This window comes from Podarcis bocagei (assembly GCF_964188305.1).
Source record: "Podarcis bocagei genome assembly, chromosome: 2".
Taxonomy (NCBI): Eukaryota; Metazoa; Chordata; class Lepidosauria; order Squamata; family Lacertidae; genus Podarcis; species Podarcis bocagei.
In genome coordinates this window covers 71,862,916-71,877,981 of record NC_138126.1, presented here as the reverse complement: position 1 = coordinate 71,877,981, position 15,066 = coordinate 71,862,916, and the positions used below count along the sequence as shown (strand labels likewise).

Here is a 15,066-nt window from a genome sequence, read left to right as displayed (position 1 = left end):
CCAAAAATAAAAATAAAAACCTTCCCGTCTCCCCCCCCACCGCCAGCCGCTGCCCTGACGCGCATGCGCGATGGCGGCTCCCTCACCGTTGCCGGGTGACTCTCCCCTCGGCCCTCAGTTTCAGCAGCAGCAGGTTCCTCCGACTCTTTCCGTTCGAGGGCCCGGCTTGGCTGGGCCTGGCTCGGCTCCACAGAGCTGGCTCTCCGGCGGCGGCGGCGGCGGCGGCAGCCGAGGGTAACGAGCGTGAAGCTGCCGTCCCGGTCCCGGCCCCGCCCCTCGAGGCCACACAAATACAGAAGATCTGGCGCGCGGCAAAGGCAGCCTCAGTCTCCGTAGCTGAAGCTTCTCCACTGACGGACTCTTCAACTGTAATGAGCAGAAAGCGGCAGACCAGGAAAGGAAGTGACGCGCGCCTGATTGACAGGGAGCGGCGCGCGGGCATCGCCCCTCCGCTTAGTTCCTACCACTGCTCCCCCCCCCACCCCACAACCCATCGGCAGGAAGTGACGTAATATAACGAGGGAGGCGCTCATAAAGGAGCTCGCAGGGAGAGGCAGAGGGAGGTAGATGGAAGCCGCGAAGAGGGAGGGAGGTGAGAGAGGGGCGTATAAGCGCTGTGGTTGGCTTTCCCCCACCCGACCCCCTGTCAAATGTTTCTTTTCGGCCTAGCAGGCGGAAATCCAACCACTGTAGCTTTCCGCGAGGGGGAAAGTGTCACCTGTTGAATTAACAGAAGTCTTACTGGATCGTGCCCATATTCTCTGCAGCAATTAAATGCAGAAGCTTGCACTTCCCTGTTTAGATATTCACAGCTGTCAACAGGGATTAGATTCCACACATCGGTCTCCCCCCCCCCCAAAAAAAAAGAAGAAGAAGAAGGGAAATAGGGGATATCATAAAATCCAACTTATGACCACTGTGATTGCAAGTATGAACTAAATCCATGTATTTAAAGCCGTTTGTACTCTACTGTTTTCAGGTAAATGGCTCCCAGTGTGGTTTACACGAGTGTTTCCCTACCTTTTTTGGGCAACGGCACACCTGTTTAATGAAAAAAATCTCGCGGCACACCACCATTACAGCCCCGTGACATCAGCGCGCAGCGTCACGCCGGGAGGGACGCACGAAAGTGAAAGTTTTTTCCCTCCCCCTTGCCGGGGAACCTCCAAGCTTTGGGGGTGGGAGGAGGCAGCAGAGCGAGGGACTGAGGGACGGCGGCAACTGAGGCGGCGGCGGCTGTTGTGGTGGTGGCGGCGATAGCGGGCAGAGGAGGGGGCGGCGGCGGGGCTTGAGGAGCCGTTGCCGGGAGTTGCTGCTGCTGCTGTTGCTGCTGCTGCCCAGACATGCCGGCCTCCTCCTCCTCCGCTGTCTCGCGCTCCTCCCTTTTGCACGCGCTGACCCGCCGCTCGGCACCACCACTGCGGAGCCGCCCCCGGCTCGACGCAGATCCTCGCCGCCGCCGCCTCTCACCGCCCGACTCGCCCGCCTCCCTCCCACGGCACACCAGCCAACGTCTCACGGCACACTAGTGTGCCGGGGAACACCGGTTGGGAAACACTGGTTTACACATCAGTTCAAAAAGCAAGATGGCCCCTGTCTTCAGCTCTGCCGTCTGAAAGACATGGCACAAGAGGGGAAAGGGATGGGGAGGGAAGAGGAAAACAAGCGCACACCCGTTTTTAAAGTTACAAAACTTGTAAAAGCAACCTGCTGGGATGGAAACAGTTCAGGAAGAGAAGGTCTCTCAGCTGTCAGAGACAATGGAGTGGCCTGGCTGCTCTTGTTTCACTCTACTGCAGCCTGTGGAGTGGTTGCCATTCACCGACAATTGGAGGAAAGCAAAAGGGAGACCCAGAAACTGTCAGGTGATGAATTATACTCTACAGTAACTAACATCTACCAAGTGGCTACCCCTGTGAGGGTAGCACTGTCACATTTTCCAGAAGTATCAGGCTGTGGGTAGCCTTCGGATTTTTAGGTGGAAATGAGCAAAACCCATAGATCTGCTGAGTTAAACTGGAAGGGCATATTTATTCCTGAGCCTCCATGGGATCTTTCTATCTGGCAAGAAGTCACAGATTTGCTTGTGAAGTAGTCCAGGTGGACAGGAGTCTCATGCTGGCCAAGGTACAATCATTGTCTTAGCACACTCCTTTACCTTCTCTCAGCTGGAAAAGATTTTGGGTCTCCCAGGAATTACAAGGAGAGCAAAAAAGTGCATATTTAACATATGAGTAATAAAGCATAGATCCCATCTGCACCTCCTTTAGCCCAGGTCCCCATACATCTCTAAAAAAAGGTGGCTGTTTTGCCTTTAAAACAGCCATTATAAGGAGAAAAGTTTGGGGGGATGCTACGTTAAATTCTTCAGAGGAGCAAACCCTTATCTGATAAAATTATTAAAACCAATAATTCTAACTCTAATGTATTTTACCACACCATGGTTTTTGTTTTTTAATCTTTGAGTTTTCTTTGCAACAGTAAGTTGGCCGTATCACCCTGAGTCTGTAATCTTAGCTGAGGACTTTCTAACTCTTGAAAGCTTAGCATTATCCTTATTTTTCAAATTTTGATCCAGTAATCCTAGAGAGGAAACGGAGAGCAGTGACTAAGGTTTTCTGGAAACTAAGGAATCAAAATTTGATTGATTTGGTATCCATTCATTATGTTACTAATTTATTTAATGAAACAATTTTTAGAAATTGGTGTGTGTGTGTAAGCAAAATTATAGTACCCGAAAATTTTCCACCCCACATCACTGATGGAAAACAGTAGTTGATCTGAGAAAGAAAGGAGGAGGAAGAAAATGGCAGGTTAATTTACACCACTATCCTTTGTTGTTTAGTTGTTTAGTCATGTCCGACTCTTCCTGACCCCATGGACCAGAGCACGCCAGAGCACGTCTTCCACCGCCTCCCGCAGTTTGGTCAGGCTCATGTTTGTAGCTTCGAGAACACTATCCAACCATCTCGTCCTCTGTCGTCCCCTTCTCCTTTCCCAACATCAGGGTCTTTTCCAGGGAGTCTTCTCTTCTCATGAGGTGGCCAAAGTATTGGAGCCTCAACTTCACGATCTGTCCTTCCAGTGAGCACTCAGGGCTGATTTCCTTAAGAATGGATACGTTTGATCTTCTTGCAGTCCATGGGACTCTCAAGAGTCTCCTCCAGCACCATAATTCAAAAGCATCAATTCTTCGGCGATCAGCCTTCGTGATGGTCCAGCTCTCACTTCCATACATCACACCACTATCCTAAAAACACTTAAAAGTAAATACCATTGACATCCCTGGAGTTTACTTTCAAGTAGCAGTTTTGGCATGTTGGAAGTTAATGTTTCATTAATTTTATGTAATTGCTCCTAAACTGCATGTCTGCACTGAGCCATATGTTGTGATTTCAGATTCTTGTGTGTGTTTATAGGAAGGGCTATCTTGTTGCTATAGGCAACTGTTAAGAGCATTTCAATGATCAAACTTCTAGGAAGCCAACACAACTAACTTCGTTATGAATCTGCTTGCTGCATTTATATACAGGTCCCTTCTGCCAAGGCACTCAATACTGTTTACAATTTAACATACCATGAAAAAAAGAAAGATACAAAACATAAAACTACAGGATTGTCTCATTTCATCGGTGGCCTCTTTTATGAGAGCCTGAGCTGTCTTGCTTCCACTCAGGTCATACAAGTCTTGTAACATTATGATAACTGTTGAGAGGTTCACTGATAATGTCAGAGTTCTGCTGGATTATTCAGGTCTGTAAGGGCCACAAACATCTGCAATTGTGACACGAAAGCTGGCAGCATTAACCCAGCCATATGGGAATCCCTTGCATATGTCTGCAATGCCTGGAGACAGACAGGTTGTTCATCCATAGCAGTGATCAGAGGAGGAATGACCGGTGGGAGGAGTGCAGAAACGGCGTGATGCACCTGTAGCAGCAAAACTGGACACTTTCATCAGCCACACCTGCAATAAAACATGTTTCTCCTGCCTTAGTCTCTACAGCTGCAGCAGGTGCTATAACTCTACAATGGTTTGACTTTACTCCTGAAGGCTTACTCTTCCATTGTCTCCCGAGGCAGATGGGATGCCAACAAACAACAAAGGGCTACACGTGACATGCAGCACACATGTCCCTGTAAGGTAAACTCAGTTCATTTGCTGCAGCCACATAGTACACATGTTAACGTGCAAAGTGGTCCAACTTTGCCATCTGTATAAGGTATAGGAGACTTCTCTGACATGGCACAGTTTGGGGAAGGAAGACTAATTGTAGAAGAAGAATGCCGGAGATAGTTCATCTGGTAGAGCATGAGACACTTAATTGCAGGGTCATGGGTTCAAGCCCCACATTGGGCAAAAGATTCCTGCATTGCAGGGGGTTGGACAAGATGACCCTCAGGGCCCCTTTCAACTCTACAGTTCTCTGGTTCTATGAATGTATTGTTGGTTGTGGTTTTTCTTGCTGTGGGAGCTTGCTTTCTTTGTTGAAGAGCTGGGTAAATATTAGAAAGAGCCAAGTAGCGAAGGCACATAACCTGCAACCTTGATATGAAGGTCGGTAAAGGGACCCCTGACCATTAGGTCCAGTCATGACTGACTCTGGGGTTGCAGCGCTCATCTCGCTTTACTGGTTGAGGGAGCCGGCGTACAGCTTCCGGGTCATGTGGCCAGCATCACTAAGCTGCTTCTGGCGAACCAGAACAGCGCACAGAAATGCCATTTACCTTCTCACCAGAGCGGTACCTATTTATCTACTTGCACTTGACATGCTTTCGAATTGCAAGGTAGGCAGGAACAGGGACCGAGCAATGGGAGCTCATCCCATCACGGGGATTTGAACCGCCGACCTTCTGATCGGCAAGTCCTAGGCTCTGTGGTTTAACCTTCAGCGCCACCCGTACACTGCTGTTAAAGACCTTCTATTTCTCACTAGGTGTTTGAAACAGGTTCCGTAGTGCCCTTTTACTTTGAATGTAGCACATCCTAGTTTTCTTTTGTTTTATAATAATAATAATAATAATAATAATAATAATAATAATAATAATAATAATTTATTATTTATACCCCGCCCATCTGGCTGGGCCTCCCCAGCCACTCTGGGCGGCTTCCATAAAAACCAAAAATACAATAAAATATCACACGTTAAAAACTTCCCTGAACAGGGCTGCCTTAAGCTGTCTCCTGAATGTCAGGTCGTTGTTTATCGCTTTGACATCTGCTGGAAGGGCGTTCCACAGGGCGGGCGCCACTACCGAGAAGGCCCTCTGCCTGGTTCCCTGTAGCCTTGCTTCTCGCAATGAGGGAACCACCAGAAGGCCCTCGGCGCTGGACCTCAGCGTCCGGGCAGAATGATGGGGGTGGAGACGCTCCTTCAGGTATACTGGACCGAGGCCGTTTAGGGCTTTAAAGGTCAGCACCAACACTTTGAATTGTGCTCGGAAACGTACTGGGAGCCAATGCAGGTCTTTCAAGACCGGTGTTATATGGTCTCGGCGGCCACTCCCAGTCACCAGTCTAGCTGCCGCATTCTGGATTAGTTGTAGTTTCCGAGTCACCTTCAAAGGTAGCCCCACGTAGAGTGCATTGCAGTAGTCCAAGCGGGAGATAACCAGAGCATGCACCACTCTGGCGAGACAGTCCGCAGGCAGATAGGGTCTCAGCCTACGTACCAGATGGAGCTGGTAAACAGCTGCCCTGGACACAGATTTGACCTGTGCCTCCATGGACAGCTGTGAGTCCAAAATGACTCCCAGGCTGCGCACCTGGTCCTTCAGGGGCACAGTTACCCCATTCAGGACCAGGGAATCCTCCACACCTGCCCGCCTCCTGTCCCCCAAAAACAGTACTTCTGTCTTGTCAGGATTCAACCTCAATCTGTTAGCCGCCATCCATCCTCCAACCGCGTCCAGACACTCACACAGGACCTTCACTGCCTTCACTGGTTCTGATTTAAAAGAGAGGTAGAGCTGGGTATCATCCGCATACTGATGAACACCCAGCCCAAACCTCCTGATGATCTCTCCCAGCGGCCGCATGTAAATGTTGAAAAGCATGGGGGAGAGGACAGAACCCTGAGGCACCCCACAAGTGAGAGCCCAGGGGTCTGAACACTCATCCCCCACCACCACTTTCTGAACACGGCCCAGGAGGAAGGAGCGGAACCACTGTATAACAGTGCCCCCAGCTCCCAGCCCCTCAAGACGGTCCAGAAGGATGCTATGGTCGATGGTATCAAACGCCGCTGAGAGATCCAGCAGAACTAGGAAACAGCTCTCACCTTTGTCCCTAGCCCGCCGGAGATCATCAACCAGTGCGACCAAGGCAGTTTCAGTCCCATGATGAGGCCTGAATCCCGACTGGGAGGGATCCAAATGGTCCGCTTCTTCCAGGCGTGCCTGGAGTTGTTCGGCAACCGCTCGCTCAATCACCTTGCCCAGGAATGGAAGATTTGAGACTGGGCGATAGTTGGCCATCGTGGCTGCATCTAAAGATGGTTTTTTAAGAAGCGGTTTAATAACCGCCTCTTTCAGCGGGTCTGGGAAGGCTCCCTCACGGAGGGAAGCATTCACCACCCCACGAAGCCCATTGCCCAGTCCTTCCCGGCTAGCTTTTATAAGCCAGGATGGGCAAGGATCCAGGAGACAGGTGGTTGGTTTCACTCGTTTCACTCGTCCAAGCAGCCTGTCCACATCCTCGGAGGTAACAGATTGGAATTGATCCCACTCAACTTGACTAGACAGAGCTCTAGCACTCTCCCGCCCCGGCCCTGCTCCCACGGTGGAGTCTACTTCTTCCCGAATCTGAGCGATTTTATCTGCAAAAAACTTTGTAAAATCATTGCAGGAGAACATGTGGCCCGTACTGGGCCCCGATGTTGCAGGTGGTTCCGCTAAATTGTGAACCACCTGAAAAAGTCTCCTGCTGCTGTTTTCAGCAGATGCAATAGAGGCGGTGAAGAAATTCTTCTTCGCCGTCGCTATCGCCACTTCTGATTGCTTCTATTCCTTTAAATCGCAAACGGGTTTCTCAGCCATTGGGGTTACTAAAGTAAGAAAAATACGGTGGTGCTGACCACATCCTTCCTTTGTTTACTGTAGGGAAAAAAGAAAAAAAGAAAACCCTGGCACACCTCAGTTCTACCAAACTGGTTGGGCTGAGGGTGGAGTGGACTTTGATTTGACTTAAGGATGACTGCCAGAGACAAGCAGCCATCTGCACTATAGCTTCCGCCTCAAGACAAAGGGTCTACAGTTTTAACTCAAGCAAATCCAGATTGGTAGTGGCAAGAACAGGAACTGGAGGACAAAGGTCAGCAACGTGGAGCAACATGACCCACACGCTGCCCCTTCTACACGCCCACGATTCATTGTCTTCTTGTCTGGGAACCTGTTTCTGTTCTCAAGATGAGATATTTTTGCTGGCAACAAAAGAGAACAAAAGACACAAGAAGGAATAAGATCCTTTCTTGGAAGATGTTCTTCTTGTTCTGTTTTCCTTGTCTCCATGCTAAAATCTTGCAAAGCAAGCTAACAATAAATGCAGGCATGACAGGAATTCATTTTGTATCCAGGAGGTACAGAGACCTTTTTGTTTTCTATGTGAGTTAATATAGACTCTTGATGGACTAGTCCCAATTTTATTGTTTTTTGAAGATATACATTTCCTCTAAGGGTTTCAGTCCTCAGGAATACACACACACACACCACAATAGTTGTGAATATAAAATGCTTTCCCCTCCTATCACGTGGGATTGTTATTCCAAGGCAGCACTAATGTGATTATAAAATCACTTGTATCAGCTTATTGGTTTAGGTGCTTTGATCTACCAGAGTGTGTGTTCGGCTAAAAACCCCATTAGAAGGCTTCTACCTGATCCATGTAGTTCTATATGTCTTTTCCTGCTTTTGCATCCATTATCTATCATACTGCCGATCTTCTCACTATTTTTATTTAAAATATTTTTAAACATCACAATAACAAAACCTAAAAAGGGGAGCTGTACACAATATTGTGTAGGACTACTGACTGGTATACTGATTAGGAAAATTGCTGTAGTGTTCTTTTTTTTCTTTGTTCTTTTTTCTTTTTGCTACTGAAAATAAAGTAGCAAAGTCCGCTATGAGGGTGAGGAGGCACTTGGCTGAGTGCTGAAATACTGTATGCCCTATTTCTGAGACCTCTCCTTAGCTGCCTGTTGACCAGTCTCCTCATTTGATGCCCTTCAAAACCTTCCCCTTGCATTTGTAAACTACGGTAACAGTTTTCCTCTTTGTTTCAGTCAAAGCATTTCCTCATGATTATCAGCACAATCACATGATTGATATTGATTGTATAAAGCCTAACCATGTGATCATAAAAGCTGGTGCTCAAGGACATACTTCATTTTAACTCAGCAGCGACCGGGTATCTCTAGATAGGAAGCCTTTTGCCTAGATCCCCAATGTGTTGGCTGCAGGTACTAGATGCCAGCTGACAATTTAAACTAGATTCATATCTCAGTGTAACTAGCAGAAAAATTGGTTGGCATCTGTCTGTCTTGGGAGACAATAGAGGAGGAGCAGAAAAATTACGTACCACTTCATTAAACTTTACTTTGTTTCTTAGGAACTATAGAATCACATTTTGGGTTGGCAGACTTTAACCTTCATCCCTCTGAAGCAGATACTGTAAATTCATAGCACATTTCTTTGTCCAGCAGAATATCTGTTCAGATATTGCCTTCCTTGTGGCTAATAAAATACCACTGCAATTCATGCTGATGAACTTAGTGTAAGGAGCTGCCCTAGAGAGGCTAAATAATCCATAAATGTTTTCATTGTTTTTGTAGTGGTTGGGAGTTACTCGTACGTAATCCTGCCCCGTTTGAGCATCGGATTGCCTGGTTAAACCCTCTGGACTGCACAGCCCATCTCAGCGTGGCTGCCCTTAGTCACTCGTAGAATCTGTCTGTGGGCGTTTCTTAAAGCGCTGCCACATAATAGTTGTTTGACGCCTAAGCGTCTCCGCCTCTCACTGCGCGGGAGTCTCCTGCGCAGGGTGGGCGTGGGCAGCGGGGTGCTTGGGCTCTCCTCACTAACTTCCAACGAAGAGTCCTGGAGCCCCTGCACCTCCCTGTCCCGTTGCTCTCCTGGATCCCTGGTGTTACACTCATTCTCTTCCCCTCTTTCCCAGCTGAGTCTCCCCCTAGCGCTGGGACCTTCCCCTGCAGAATCAGAGACCCTCTCCTTCTCCCGTGCCTCTGATGTCAGTTCCCTGACAGTTTTACATGGTGTTTTAAATTTAATTTAAGTGCGAACCACATTGAGAGGGCTGCTGGCCCTGGAAAGCAGTATAAAAATACCTACATTATATAAATAATTGGGGCTTTTTTTCAGCACAATTTACCAGAACTCAGTTCCAGCACCTCTCAGGTGGGTGCCCTAGTCATTATAAAAGAACAAGGTAGGTGTTCGTGGTGAGTTCCGGTACCTCCTTTTCTAGAAAAATAACACTATAATAAACAACCTCAATGCTAGAGTGTCAGATCTGACTGCAGGTCTTGTGAACATAAAGAGAGGTTTTCCTGCTCCCTAATATTGTATCCAAAGTCAGCTCGTTTAAAGTGTAAAGTGTTTTTGTAAATTTGCATAAGCATTAGTTGTCAACTGCCACCGCAGCAAATAGGCCTTAACACCCAATAAAACTTTTCTTACCATCTGCTAAGCATTGGGGTTGGGGGCACTTCAGTTCCCCTTATTAAACCAAAATATCCATTTATCAGTAGCATGTTTTAGCACATAGGTAGGTAAGTGTGCAGCATCAAACCCACAGACACATTAATATATCAAGTATTTGATATAATAAAATGGTATATCAAGCATATTGATTTATTACATGACTTTAAAGTCATGACTTGAGAGCCAGTGTGGTGTAGTGGTTAAGAGCAGTAGTCTTGCAATCGCTTCCCCACTCCTCCACATACAGCTGCTGGGTGACCTTGGGCCAGTCACACTTCTCTGAAGTCTCTCAGCCCCACTCATTTCACAGAGTGTTTGTTGTGGGGAAGGAAGGGAAAGGAGAATGTTAGCCGTTTTGAGACTCCTGAGGGTAGTGATAAAGCGGGATATCAAATCTAAAATTTATTTATTTATTTATTTTTGAGTTACCCAAGCTACTACAGTGTGACTCTGGCCAAACCATGTGCCTTCTATGCAGACCTCAAAAGAAGAGGAGGATGTGAAATTACCTGTTCCCATTTGTTAAAACTTAATTTGAGCACATGAACCAAACAGCTTAAAAGATAGCAGGAGCTTGTGAGAAGCTAGTCATGGAAATATATGCTAGGGAGAAGTTTCCAGTTTCTCGTGCAAATGAAAAGTAATGTGGCTCTAAGAGTGGAAATCAACATAGTGTTCATAGGCCTGCACACAGGGTACAATTTTGCTCACAGAAACACTATCAAAGCTTCTGGAAATTCTCGCTCTCTGTGAGTGTTTAGGCTGTGTTAGGAAAAGGAAAAATGTTGATTGCATCCAAACAAATCTCAGTTCTAATTGCTGCTCCTTAAGATGAAATATATCTACTTAGTTCAAATACTACCTACGTTAACTTGTATAACTTTGCAACATGCTTTTGTATTTCCCTAATGTGTCAACAGAAAACCCACAGTTTCCATCATCACAGTGTTTTAGCCTAATATAACCGAGGAAACAACCTTTACTGATAACTGTTCATGTCATACAGAGGAGAAATCCAGGTATCTCCCTCCTGTTCATTATATGTAAGTGATTATTAATAGTCTAGTAATTCATTTGTGTGTGGATTTTAAGTGGATTACAAATCCCAGTGACGACTTTGCCTCCATATCTACTGAAATGACACTGTCACGGGACCAAACAACATCGGAAGCTCATTCATTTGTACATTTTCTAATGGGATATCTGACATCGCCGCCTGCATTTTATTAAGGACAAACCAGACTGTCTACGCAAGGAAATTAATGAACACAGATCAGACATAAATGATGGGAATATCCAGAACCAATGAGATACCATTTCAATCTTCCTAGCCATTCTTTAGTGAATTTAAAAGTTTTGTATGCCAACAAAGCAGTTTCACCAAAGTGTCAAGGTCAGTACGTGCACTCCCCCCCCCAAAAAAGAAATGTTTGAAAGAATTCAACATGTGTTATTCAAAACAAAACAAAACAAAACAAAACACTGAGGCATCAATATAGTAATCATGGGAAAAATCAGAACTTTGTCAGACTTCCCTATACTACACTACACATTTCCCACCATTTTTCTGTCCTCTCTTTATTCCCACCTAAGCAAGGGGGCATCCTACTAACACAGATTGAAATAATGTGAGGAAATCATCCTGTCATGCGTCACACATGACATACATGCAAATACATTTTGATTTTATGGTTTAGAATTGCTTTTATTTTGAATTACATCTAGTGGGCACCGTAATCTTGTCAGTGTTTAGGACCTCTAACAGTCTTAATCCAGCCCTGAGAATGGGGGGGACTGTGTGAGGCTGCAGAGTTGTAATACATCTTTTACACTATCAGACTTGGACTCATTCAAGACAGGGAGCAGCTAGCTGAACAGATAAGGCAACTGTCTTTAGGTGTTTATACTGTTCTGCTTTTCATTTTGCTGTTGCCAGATCATAACTTACTGGGAATGGGTCACACCCATTTTGTCTGCACCTTTTAATCCTTTGAATTAACTTTATTTGCATCTGTGCTTTTTATAGTAATGATACACACCTCCATTGCTGGGCCTTCTGGCTCATTTTGTAATAACACTCTCTTCACTCACCCACCTGCTTCATCTGTCTGATTTGGAGGGCAAGTGCAAATGATAGTTTACTTTCTGATGCGCTGGCAAATCGTGCTTTGTCGTGAAAGGAAGAAAACTGGAGTGAACAAGAGAAGGAAGGAGAGAGCCTGAGACCACGTTAAATGTCAAACTCTAGTATGGCATTACACGTGAACCAAGCCTTTGTCTTTCATGCTATAACTGAAATACATTTATCTGGTTAAATTTAAACCTAATAACTGCAGTCAAAAACAAGCATATTTGGTCTCACAGGTGGGCCATCAGAATGCAGATACAGTCATATGTTCCTTTCAGATTCTAACAACAGCAAGCCAGGATTTACTGGATTTCTGTACAAGACTGTTCACTTGTAAAATTGTTACAAGCAACTATTAACTTTCCTACTGCAGTAACTTGCCATACTTGGTCCTTCCACGCCACACATAATAGAAACACTACAGCATGGCAATGCATTGCAGTAACACCTTTTTGCTAGCAGATGCTGTGATATTAATGGTTCCCTCTTATTCCCTAGTAGTTGTAACAGCTAGGCAAGGAAATACACGGGTCTGAAAATGCAGAGCTTTAAAATGAATATTGTGCCTATGGGGTTCCTATTACTGTACTTCTGTACTCCTACAACCTATAGCAGAAGGCCAAAGGGAGAGTGGGTTTGTGGATGATTGCTAGTCACGAAAATTTTAGTTCCTGTGACCCAGCCCTCCTTTGACTAAGGCCAGCTTCCTCATTTCCATATTACAAACAGAAAGCAAGAGGGGGAAGTGTTGGTTGCTGCCCTTTGACCAGGGAGGGCTATCTTAAATAAAAGCATCTTACATCATTGAGTTAAATAACCAGGGGGAAAGCATGTTTAAACCACTTATTTAAATCAAGTTCCCCATTTTCAGATCCACCTATTTCATGTCTAGCTTTTATAAGGTCAACACTGAAAGGGGAGCTGGGAGTACATTGTGGTGTGATCGTACAAATGCATAAGGTACATCGCACAGAAAGCATATTGTACCAAGAGAACAGTGTCCATTCATAGAATTGTAGAGTTGGAAGTTACCCCCCAAGGGTCATCTTGTCCAACCCCCTGCAATGCAGGAATCTCAACTAAAGCATCCATGGCAGAACGCCATCCAAACTCTGCTTAAAAACCTCCAGTGAAGGAGAGCCCACCACCTCCCAAGAAAGTGTGTTCCACTGTTGAACAACTCCTACTGTCAGAAAATTCTTCCTGGTGTTTAGTTGGAATCTTCTTTCTTTTAACTTGAATCAATTGGTTCAGGTCCTAGCCTCCAGAGCAGGAGAAAACAAGCTTTCTCCATGTGACAGCCCTTGAGATAGTTGAAGATGGCTATCATATCTCCTCTCAGTCTCCTCCTTACCAGGCTAAACATACCCAGCAGCAGTTTGACTTCTGCCCCAGAGGCACACTCCATAGTCTCTCAACAACAAATGTCCATTAAATACTTGCTTAGGAAATGTATGCAGGAACCAGCTCCAGGAATGGAGACAAGGTCTCCATATGGGAGCAGGAATCTTCTGTACATAGGAAATGGGACCCCAACATGGGCTATTTATTTCATTTGTACCTCACTTTTTCTCCAGTGGGCTCAGGGTAGTAGATATGCCCCCCTTGCATTTTATTCTCACAACAATTCTATAAGGAAGGTTAGTCTGAGACTCTTCCATTGGTTCAGGATTGCCTAGTAAGCTTCATTGTCTGAGTGAAGACTCCAAAGTCTAAGACTCTAACCAGTAGGCTACACTAGCTCTCCAATGCCTACTGTAACAGGCAGTGCTGGTGGTAGAAGGATTCAGTTCTAGGGTCAGGGAATATGAGAACCCCCTCCTGCAATCATTGACACACCCCAGGTGGGTGTTGTTGTAGTAATAAAAGCAAGCTGTAAGTGTTCTTCTTTCTTGCTTATTTCATCACATTCTGACCATCTTGACCTCCCACCCAGGGGCGGAGGAAGGGGGTGCGGGGGGTGCGGTCCGCCTGGGTGTCACCACTGGGGGGAGTGACAAAATGCCAGGCGGCACTCACCACGGGGCCTGCAGCGTGCCCGAGCCACGCCTCAGTGGCTTGGGCGTGTACAGGCTCCATGCTTCCCAAAAGGTCCGCCCGCTGCCTCCCCCCCCCAATTGTTGGGTGGCTAAGTGGGAGGAGGCATGCAGACTCTGGAGGCCCCGCGGTGCGCCCCACCCCTATAGGCGGCTTCCCTTTCCCTGGGCGTGCCGCCCCAGGCACCCGAGCGGCTTCCTCCACCGCTGCTCCCACCCCCAGCCTCAAGAACAATTGAAAGGCCCCTGCCTCTAATTTCGGGGGGGGGGAATACTGCATTTTAGCCCACTGCCACATTATGGGTTGAGATGTAGAGCAGATCCATTGATTTGAGTGCATCATCCCTGAGTATGACTTAGCTGGTGGTCACCCTATGTAAAGAAGGGCTTCCCCCATCTACTAATCTGTGTCTGCTCTCCAGTACTCCTCAACGGCTAGGGCAGGTCTGCTCCCTTTATACCCATACAGTGGTACCTCGGGTTACATATGCTTCAGGTTACATACGCTTCAGGCTACAGACTTCGCTAACCCAATAATAGTACCTCGGGTTAAACAGAAATCATGCTCCGGTGGCACAGCGGCAGCAGGAGGCCCCATTAGCTAAAGTGGTGCTTCAGGTTAAGAACAGTTTCAGGTTAAGAATGGACCTCCGGAACGAATTAAGTACTTAACCCGAGGTACCACTGTATATCTATATATCTATAGCCCCTTTGTTGGACAGTTCTTACTGTGGAGCCGTTCACTTTCACTAATGAGCAAGATGGATATGCCTGATTCTCCCCATCTCACCCCACCCCCATATAATTAGTTATTAAGATGCAGGTTCAATACATGGCAAAAGCGAAGATAAAACAGAGCTTTCTGCTTTTTCGTTATGCAGGGTGATATCCCACTCCCCATCCCCGCCAATCCTGTCCCCACTCCTGGCTATACCCAGCCTGCTCTGTGAATTAATCAGTTGTCGTTTGCAGAGCTACACTAGCAGCAAGCTTATCAATATTAATTCAGTTGGGCTGAGATGGGGAGGAGGAGGGATTTTAGTATGACCTTTCCAAGCCCATGCTGGCTCAGACGGTCAAAAAGCAGCTGAGGAGAGAGAAGCAGGGCAGGTAATGGCATGTGGCTTTAGTATCTTTTCTGCCATTGTAATCCAAAACAGCAATAAAATCATATCACTTTTC

The 15,066-nt window shown here is 46.4% G+C and overlaps 1 protein-coding gene across 4 annotated transcripts in view; it reads right to left on the bottom strand.

Annotated features, from left to right (window-relative positions):
• The window catches only part of FAM13B (family with sequence similarity 13 member B), a 56,985-nt gene extending 56,615 nt beyond the window's left edge, over positions 1-370 (bottom strand). For 2 of the 4 annotated variants that reach the window (XM_081185498.1, XM_081185494.1), the window contains exon 1: positions 87-368. The gene's annotated coding sequence lies outside the window, so the exon portion shown is untranslated. Of the gene's footprint in view, positions 1-86 lie in introns of all 4 variants that reach the window. The other 2 variants (XM_081185497.1, XM_081185500.1) reach the window with 2 other exon arrangements.
• Positions 371-15,066: the final 14,696 nt, after the last annotated feature.